Genomic DNA, 10,000 nt, shown 5'->3' with positions numbered 1-10,000 from the left:
AAAACAGGACGAGGCGCTGCGGCCTCTCGCCTGTGCCATCATCGGGCCCTCGGGGGCTGGGGGAAGCTGCGGCACATGCACGAGAACCCCCCAGCCGTCTGCATCCGGCTGCCGGCCACGGGACCGGCTGCCGCTTGCGCTCTGCCCAATACGTGCATGGGCTCTGGCTTAAGACCAGAGAAAACGCGATGAGGTGCCGCCACCTCTAACCCGGTACAGCACTGCAGACCTTTCCACCGAGCCCTCCTGCAACCAGGCAAGCCGGGGCAGGCCGGACACCACAGGCCGCCCACTCATGGCTCATGCCGGCAAAAACAGGACGAGGCGCTGCGGCCTCTCGCCTGTGCCATCATCGGGCCCTCGGGGGCTGGGGGAAGCTGCGGCACGCACGAGACCCCCCAGCCGTCTGCATCCAGCTGCCGCTCTGCGCGCTCCAGCTTAAGGCCAGAGAAAAAAGGACGAGGTGCCGCCACCTCGCCCGCCCATCACCAGGCCCTCAGGAGCCGGCGGCGGCCGCGGCGGGCTGGACGCTCACGGGCAGCTGCCCTCGCATATCCCAGCGCTCACCTTTGCCATCATCGGGCCCTCCGGGGCCGGGGGAAAGCCGAGGCAGGCTCGACTCCGCCCGGTCTTCCAGCGTTCGAGTGCCGGTGGCCACCACCGGCCACCGGGCTTTGCCCTGCGGAATCCACCTTTGCACCTCTCGCACCACTCGGTCAACAGCCACCGCAGCCTGCCAGACCCTCGCAGGCACCCGGCTGGCTTACTCGAAAAACACCGGGAGACAAACAGGCCGAACGGAGAAACAACGAGCCGAACCACCAGGGAAACCACCACCACAACGGCCGCCCAGCGCCCCACTTCGCCGGCTGAGCCGTAGGCCTTGCAGCCGCTCACTAGCGCTGCTCCGTGCACCAGTCACCACCAGCTCCTATAGTACGGAGGATCACGTCCCCGCCCCCGGCCGGCTCCAAGAGTGCGGTCCCTGCCCACCGGGGAGACCTGCCAATGAGACCGACTTTTACGATGACGTAACTGGAGGCAGCGAAAAACAGCGACCCCTTCGCCAGCTCCGAGAAAGTGGTGGGGCTATCAGGTCTACCTCACAGCCCCCGAAATGCGACTAAGTCCCGCCGGAGCCGGGTAGACCTGACAGCCCTTTTCACCGGCCGCTCCGGCGGCGACACCCCGCGTCCTCCGGGCGCCGCCGGCGGCCGCGCCGGCCTCCGGAGCCGGGTAGACCTGGCGGCCGGCCGCGGAGCCGGGTAGACCTGGCGGCCGGCCGCGGAGCCGGGTAGACCTGGCGGCCCTTTTCACCGGCCGCTCCGGCGGCGACACCCCGCGTCCTCCGGGCGCCGCCGGCGGCCGCGCCGGCCTCCGGAGCCGGGTAGACCTGGCGGCCGGCCGCGGAGCCGGGTAGACCTGGCGGCCCTTTTCACCGGCCGCTCCGGCGGCGACACCCCGCGTCCTCCGGGCGCCGCCGGCGGCCGCGCCGGCCTCCGGAGCCGGGTAGACCTGGCGGCCGGCCGCGGAGCCGGGTAGACCTGGCGGCCCTTTTCACCGGCCGCTCCGGCGGCGACACCCCGCGTCCTCCGGGCGCCGCCGGCGGCCGCGCCGGCCTCCGGAGCCGGGTAGACCTGGCGGCCGGCCGCGGAGCCGGGTAGACCTGGCGGCCCTTTTCACCGGCCGCTCCGGCGGCGACACCCCGCGTCCTCCGGGCGCCGCCGGCGGCCGCGCCGGCCTCCGGAGCCGGGTAGACCTGGCGGCCGGCCGCGGAGCCGGGTAGACCTGGCGGCCGGCCGCGGAGCCGGGTAGACCTGACGGCCCTTTTCACCGGCCGCTCCGGCGGCGACACCCCGCGTCCTCCGGGCGCCGCCGGCGGCCGCGCCGGCCTCCGGAGCCGGGTAGACCTGGCGGCCGGCCGCGGAGCCGGGTAGACCTGGCGGCCGGCCGCGGAGCCGGGTAGACCTGGCGGCCCTTTTCACCGGCCGCTCCGGCGGCGACACCCCGCGTCCTCCGGGCGCCGCCGGCGGCCGCGCCGGCCTCCGGAGCCGGGTAGACCTGGCGGCCGGCCGCGGAGCCGGGTAGACCTGGCGGCCCTTTTCACCGGCCGCTCCGGCGGCGACACCCCGCGTCCTCCGGGCGCCGCCGGCGGCCGCGCCGGCCTCCGGAGCCGGGTAGACCTGGCGGCCGGCCGCGGAGCCGGGTAGACCTGGCGGCCGGCCGCGGAGCCGGGTAGACCTGACGGCCCTTTTCACCGGCCGCTCCGGCGGCGACACCCCGCGTCCTCCGGGCGCCGCCGGCGGCCGCGCCGGCCTCCGGAGCCGGGTAGACCTGGCGGCCGGCCGCGGAGCCGGGTAGACCTGGCGGCCCTTTTCACCGGCCGCTCCGGCGGCGACACCCCGCGTCCTCCGGGCGCCGCCGGCGGCCGCGCCGGCCTCCGGAGCCGGGTAGACCTGGCGGCCGGCCGCGGAGCCGGGTAGACCTGGCGGCCCTTTTCACCGGCCGCTCCGGCGGCGACACCCCGCGTCCTCCGGGCGCCGCCGGCGGCCGCGCCGGCCTCCGGAGCCGGGTAGACCTGGCGGCCGGCCGCGGAGCCGGGTAGACCTGGCGGCCGGCCGCGGAGCCGGGTAGACCTGGCGGCCCTTTTCACCGGCCGCTCCGGCGGCGACACCCCGCGTCCTCCGGGCGCCGCCGGCGGCCGCGCCGGCCTCCGGAGCCGGGTAGACCTGGCGGCCGTTCGGTGCTCCTTGGGGGGGGGGGGGGGGGGGGGGCAGGTGCGCCTGATTTTGTTTCGTTTTTTCCGTGTGTTTTTTTTTTTTTCTTTTTCTTTTGAGATTTGAGCTAAATCTGATAAAAGGGCCACCCCGTCCCGGTTTCTCCTGGACGGCATTTCTTTCCCCCTCCCCTTCCCACGTTTGAACCACTTCTATAACAAGGGAGCATGTTTAAACGTCCTGTCTGATGCAAGAGTTATTTCACCTTTATTGATTTCGGTAGGAAATACCAACACAATATTAACAAAAAACAGTTTTTCAAAGAATTTTTGTTTTCTGACCCCCTCCTTCCACCCTCGTCGTTCTCATGCACGTGCACGCACCTACTCCGACCCGGTGGCTGCCAGGCACTTGCCAGCTTCACCACACCAGCCAGCCCCCCCGCTCCGCCGACGCCGCCCCCTCCCTCCCCCCCATTCTCTCGGCGGGGGACCGGGCAGAGGCGGCAGCCCCCGGCACAAACTGCCCAGCTCCCCGGCGCGAGTTCGCTGTTCACTGGGTGCCTTCAGGACTGGTCGCCCCTTGCCAGGTTCAGGTTCGGGTCCACGGCGCTGCTGGGCGCTCGCCGACTTTTGGTTTTGTTTTTTGCGGTCTTGGAGGTTTTTTTTGGGGGTGGGGTGTTGTTTTTAATTCCCCCCCCCCCGCCTTTTTTTTTTTTTTTTTTTTTTGGCGTTTTACTTTTTTTGAATAAAATAAATACTTTAAAATACATGTCTGCGATCCTGCAGGCACCGCCACCTCCCCCCCCCCCCCCCCCCCCCCCGCGACACACGCGCGCTCAGAGGCGCGCGCACACACATACGGAGAGCGACGCAGGCACACACAGATACAGGCACCCCTGCACGGCTGTGCTCCCCCTCCCTCCCCGCGCTGCAGTCCCGGACCTGCAGGCCAGTAGGTGCAGCCCCCCCCCCCCCGCCGCCCCCGGCCCCCCGGCCCCCACCCGATCGCAGACTCTCCGGCGCCCCGGAGACGGGGGGGGTGGGGGGATTGGGGGGCGGGTGTCTGGGTGGGGCGGTCTGCAGCCCGGCAACGGGGCCCCCGGCAACTGTGTTTTTTCCCGCCACGGCTAACGGTCTGCTGCTCAGTCGTGGCGGCAGCAGCGGAGGGGAAAGGAGGCTAGCAAAGAGGGGGGCGAGAGCGGCTGGCGAGCAAGGCGGGGAGCCTGGCGCAGAGGTAGGCTGGCGAGGGGGGATGGTGTGTCTTTTCGGAGAAGACTTCTGTTTGGATCGGTTGGACTTGTTTTTTTTTTTTTTTTTACTTCTGTCCCCCGTCCCTGTCCGTCCGTCCCGTCCCGTCCCGTCCCCCCCCCCCCCAGTCGTTTAGTTTTCCACCCGCGGAGGGGGCGGGCAGGAGTGCAGCAGGGCGAGTGCGTGGCTGACTGAGAAAGAAAGGCGGGAGCGGGGCCACGGGTGCGGCAGGATAGGGTACTCGGCAGCTGGGGTTTAGAGACGGCACGGCACCGGGTGGCTCCCCTCTGCCGCCCGGGCACGGAGCCGGCAGGGACGCCGCAGGGTCCTAAAGTCTCCCGCCGTCCATGCCCGGAGCGGCAAACCTGCTGGCGGGAGGGCGGGAGCGGGGCCACGGGTGCGGCAGGATAGGGTACTCGGCAGCTGGGGTCTAGAGACGGCACGGCACCGGGGGCTCCCCTCTGCCGCCCGGGCACGGAGCCGGCAGGGACGCCGCAGGGTCCTAAAGTCTCCCGCCTTCCATCCCCGGGGCGGCAAGCCTGGTGGCGGAAGGGGGGAGCAGGGCCAGCCAGGCTCGGCGCGAACTGCGTGGCGCGGGGCGGGGGGGGGGGGGTGTCGGCCCGGGGGCCTGTTTCGGAGGCGGGGGGGGGTGCGCGCGCGCACGCGTTTGAGCGCACGACTGTGAGCGGGGCAGCGGGTGGAGGGTTTGGGCTGAGGGGGCCGGTTGCGGGGGGGGTCCGGGGGGGTGCGCGCATGTGTGTAGGCACGTGCGAGTGGGTGGGGTGGCGGGCGGGAGGCTTGGGGCGGGGACTCGTTTGGGGGGGGGGGGGCAGTGCGTGCGTGCGCGTGCACGCGTGAGCGCACGTGTGTGAGCGAGGCGGCGGGCGGGTGGTTCGGACCGGGCGGGGGGGGGGGGGGGGGGCCTGTTCGGGAGCGCGCGAGCGCACGTGGGTGAGTGCGGCAGCGGGCGGAAGGTTCGGCCGGCGGCCCTGTTTGGGGGAGGGGGGGCGCGCGCGCGCGCGCGTCTAAGGGCGGGTGAGCGGCTGCAGCAGCAGGCGGTGGGCGTTTGGGCCGGGGGCCTGTTTTGGCGGGGTGCGGGCGCGCACGCAGATGGAAATGAGAAAGGTTTGTAACGGTGTGGCTAACGCCGCTTTCTCTGTTACAGCCCGGGTGGTCGGCCGCTTCGACGTCCGGCCTGCGCCCGTGCCTGCCTACGGGCGGTGCGCTCGGCTCCCGGTCGGACCCGTCCCTGGGAAAGCAGCAGCCGCGTGCCTCGGCCTGGGCAGAGACCTGGGCCTCCAGGGCCCCAGCCAGGGCTGCCGGAGAGGCGCGCCGCGCTTCTAACAGAGGGGCGTCAGCGGCTCCGTCGCCGGCGGGATGCGTTCGAGCGGTGAGGACGGTCCCAGCGGCCTTAGGTGGTGGTGGGGGGGCCCGCTCCTTCAGCGACGGGAGCGGGGGGAAACGGCCCCGGGGTGGGCCGGTCAGCCGGCACGGCGGCCACGCGAGCTCATCGTCTCCGAGGACGCTCGGCTAAGTCGGCCTTGGCCGCAGGGACCGCGTGTCAGGCAGCCGACTGACTTTCTGCAGAGGCCTGCGAGACCGCCGTCCCTCGGAGGCCGGCCGTGTCCTTGGAGAGGCTATCTCGGGATGGGGGCCCGTCCGGAGAAAACGCGGCGGGGTAGGGGGAAGGTGTGGGCAAAGGGAGCGTCCGGCTGATGGCTGACGGGCTGTGCTTTTCTCCCCTCCGGCCAGGTCTCGAGGAGACGGGGAAGGGGCTCTCCTCCCCCGCCCTCGGCCGAAAGCAGCTTTGCGCGACCCCGGTGCCAGGGAGGCCGGACCCCCGCGGAGGTAGCCCAGTGATGAGCCGCCGCCGCCGCCTCCGAGCCGGGAGGGACCCGATCAGGTACCGGGCACGACCGACGGGCGGGGAACGTGCGAGGGCCGCGCGACCCCTCGGCCGCCCGTCACGGCAGAGCCGGACTAACCGGGACGAACCGGCTTTTGCTCGAATGTCGGTGGATCGAGAAGAGGCCCTGCCCGGGAGCGACAGGGTGCAGGGCCACCACCCGCCAGGCTCTGCAGCCGCCCGCCCTCCTTCGGCGGGCGGGCCGGCCGGGCTCGCCACGGCAGACGGGACGGGACGGGACGGGACGGGACGGGGGCCGCCGCCACCTCTGCCCGGTCCGCGGCCCCTGACGGCGAGACAAAGAATTAAAAAAAGGCAAGGGGGGGTGGGGGTTGGGGGGTGGGGGCTGGGGAGGAAAGACCGAGAAAATAAATAGATAAGGAAATGGTAATACAAAAGGCACGGGGTGCGGGCGTTGCGCTTCCTAACACAGAACTCGTCTGGGACAGGGGCGGGTGGGCGGTCTGCAGGGAGGCCGGCGGGGCAGGGCCGGCTTAGGACAGAGATTAAGCTGTCGCTCCCCGCCAATTGTTGAGAGAACCTAACGTGCGCCGGCCCTACGGCTGAGGAACGTAGGGAAGGATTAACGAACCACGGGTGACTCAGGCGTGAATTAATAGTTTTCGACAGGGCGATACGGGCCGACTTCTGCCGGAATGAATTAACGTCCGCCGGGTCGAGCTCACGTTCGTAACGAACGACTCGGTCGAGAACGAGCGCCAGGCGAGGAACGGGAGCCGGCCTAGGGAAGGCGCGCGCGCGTCATCCTCGGTAATTGCTTAACAAGTAAGCATCGCTCGATCGCAAAGGGCGACAACGAGGTGAGTAAGACTGACTGACGCGGCGTAAGAGCTAATGAACAATTAACGCGTGATCACGCAGGGGCCGGAGAACGCTGACGTTAACCAAGAGCGTCGCAAGGTCCTAAAGGAGCGCCGCAATCGAACTTTAGGAGTCGGTAGTTCATCATACTTCTTACTACTAATCGAGTCACATTCAATCCGCGACGATCCGCTGGTACGTACGTACGTACGTACGTACGTACGTACTCCTTCTCCGGCTATCAATGAAGGGGTGCACACCTAGCGTGCATGAACGAATGAGTTTTGTTATTTAATGGACTGCCAGAAAGAGTATTACCGCGCAGCGTTAAATCAGTCGGTAGGTGACGATCCATAAACGATACAAACCAGCCTTGCTCGTCAACCGTTAATAACTTAAATCGATGACGATTCATAGCGTATCGATTATTCTGTATTCGTTTAGGAGTGAATCCCACGCCAACGGTGCTACGCGGTACCCCGGTGGCCACCGACTCGTCCAGAGACGAGAGAGCAGCGTCGGCGCCTCTCCCCGAAGAAGTCGTTACCGATAAAGTACACCGACTGCGGGTAACGAGTTGCTCTCACGTTTTTGACGCGTGCCTGCCTGCCCGCCCGCCTGCGTGGTAAAAGACAAGATGCCAGACATAATAAATTTTTAAAAAGTGGAATCACGGAGCAGTCTTAATAAATCAATCAGGACCGGCCCGGAACGCGGCCAGGGAGTGCAGGCCGACCCCGCGGCGTGGCCAGGTTTACCCGGAGGCACAGGTAAGGAGGCCAAGCCTCCCCCGGAGGATCAGCTAGGGACAGCAGGTCTACCCTGGAGCGCCAGTAGGGGTACCGATACTACCCCGGAGGATCAAGTAGGGACGCCAGGCCTACCCCGGAACATGAGGTAGGGGTACCGGGCCTACCCCGGCGCGGGGCGGGGGGGGGGGGGGGGGGGGGGCGGGTCAGGTAGGGAGGGCGGGTCTAACCCCGTGTGCCCGTAGGGACGGCAGGCGTACCCCGGAGTACCGATGAGGGTTACGGGTACTACCCCGGAGCGCCGGGCGGGGGTACCGGTGCTACCCCGGAGTACCGATGAGGGTTACGGGTACTACCCCGGAGCGCCGGGCGGGGGTACCGGTGCTACCCCGGAGTACCGATGAGGGTTACGGGTACTACCCCGGAGCGCCGGGCGGGGGTACCGGTGCTACCCCGGAGTACCGGGTCGGGGTACGGGTACTACCCCGGAGCGCCGGGCGGGGGTACCGGTGCTACCCCGGAGTACCGGGTCGGGGTACGGGTACTACCCAGGAGCGCCGGGCGGGGGTACCGGTGCTAGGCCGGAGTACCGATGAGGGTTACGGGTACTACCCCGGAGCGCCGGGCGGGGGTACCGGTGCTACCCCGGAGTACCGGGTCGGGGTATGGGTACTACCCCGGAGCGCCGGGCGGGGGTACCGGTGCTACCCCGGAGTACCGGGTCGGGGTATGGGTACTACCCCGGAGCGCCGGGCGGGGGTACCGGTGCTACCCCGGAGTACCGGGTCGGGGTACGGGTACTACCCCGGAGCGCCGGGCGGGGGTACCGGTGCTACGCCGGAGTACCGATGAGGGTTACGGGTACTACCCCGGAGCGCCGGGCGGGGGTACCGGTGCTACCCCGGAGTACCGGGTCGGGGTACGGGTACTACCCCGGAGCGCCGGGCGGGGGTACCGGTGCTACGCCGGAGTACCGATGAGGGTTACGGGTACTACCCCGGAGCGCCGGGCGGGGGTACCGGTGCTACCCCGGAGTACCGGGTCGGGGTACGGGTACTACCCCGGAGCGCCGGGCGGGGGTACCGGTGCTACCCCGGAGTACCGATGAGGGTTACGGGTACTACCCCGGAGCGCCGGGCGGGGGTACCGGTGCTACCCCGGAGTACCGGGTCGGGGTACGGGTACTACCCCGGAGCGCCGGGCGGGGGTACCGGTGCTACCCCGGAGTACCGGGTCGGGGTACGGGTACTACCCAGGAGCGCCGGGCGGGGGTACCGGTGCTAGGCCGGAGTACCGATGAGGGTTACGGGTACTACCCCGGAGCGCCGGGCGGGGGTACCGGTGCTACCCCGGAGTACCGGGTCGGGGTATGGGTACTACCCCGGAGCGCCGGGCGGGGGTACCGGTGCTACCCCGGAGTACCGGGTCGGGGTATGGGTACTACCCCGGAGCGCCGGGCGGGGGTACCGGTGCTACCCCGGAGTACCGGGTCGGGGTACGGGTACTACCCCGGAGCGCCGGGCGGGGGTACCGGTGCTACGCCGGAGTACCGATGAGGGTTACGGGTACTACCCCGGAGCGCCGGGCGGGGGTACCGGTGCTACCCCGGAGTACCGGGTCGGGGTACGGGTACTACCCCGGAGCGCCGGGCGGGGGTACCGGTGCTACGCCGGAGTACCGATGAGGGTTACGGGTACTACCCCGGAGCGCCGGGCGGGGGTACCGGTGCTACCCCGGAGTACCGGGTCGGGGTACGGGTACTACCCCGGAGCGCCGGGCGGGGGTACCGGTGCTACGCCGGAGTACCGATGAGGGTTACGGGTACTACCCCGGAGCGCCGGGCGGGGGTACCGGTGCTACCCCGGAGTACCGGGTCGGGGTACGGGTACTACCCCGGAGCGCCGGGCGGGGGTACCGGTGCTACCCCGGAGTACCGGGTCGGGGTACGGGTACTACCCAGGAGCGCCGGGCGGGGGTACCGGTGCTAGGCCGGAGTACCGATGAGGGTTACGGGTACTACCCCGGAGCGCCGGGCGGGGGTACCGGTGCTACCCCGGAGTACCGGGTCGGGGTATGGGTACTACCCCGGAGCGCCGGGCGGGGGTACCGGTGCTACCCCGGAGTACCGGGTCGGGGTATGGGTACTACCCCGGAGCGCCGGGCGGGGGTACCGGTGCTACCCCGGAGTACCGGGTCGGGGTACGGGTACTACCCCGGAGCGCCGGGCGGGGGTACCGGTGCTACGCCGGAGTACCGATGAGGGTTACGGGTACTACCCCGGAGCGCCGGGCGGGGGTACCGGTGCTACCCCGGAGTACCGGGTCGGGGTACGGGTACTACCCCGGAGCGCCGGGCGGGGGTACCGGTGCTACGCCGGAGTACCGATGAGGGTTACGGGTACTACCCCGGAGCGCCGGGCGGGGGTACCGGTGCTACCCCGGAGTACCGGGTCGGGGTACGGGTACTACCCCGGAGCGCCGGGCGGGGGTACCGGTGCTACGCCGGAGTACCGATGAGGGTTACGGGTACTACCCCGGAGCGCCGGGCGGGGGTACC

This window comes from Haliaeetus albicilla, unplaced genomic scaffold, assembly GCF_947461875.1.
Source record: "Haliaeetus albicilla unplaced genomic scaffold, bHalAlb1.1 scaffold_73, whole genome shotgun sequence".
NCBI classification, from domain to species: domain Eukaryota; kingdom Metazoa; phylum Chordata; class Aves; order Accipitriformes; family Accipitridae; genus Haliaeetus; species Haliaeetus albicilla.
This window is presented reverse-complemented; position numbering follows the sequence as displayed.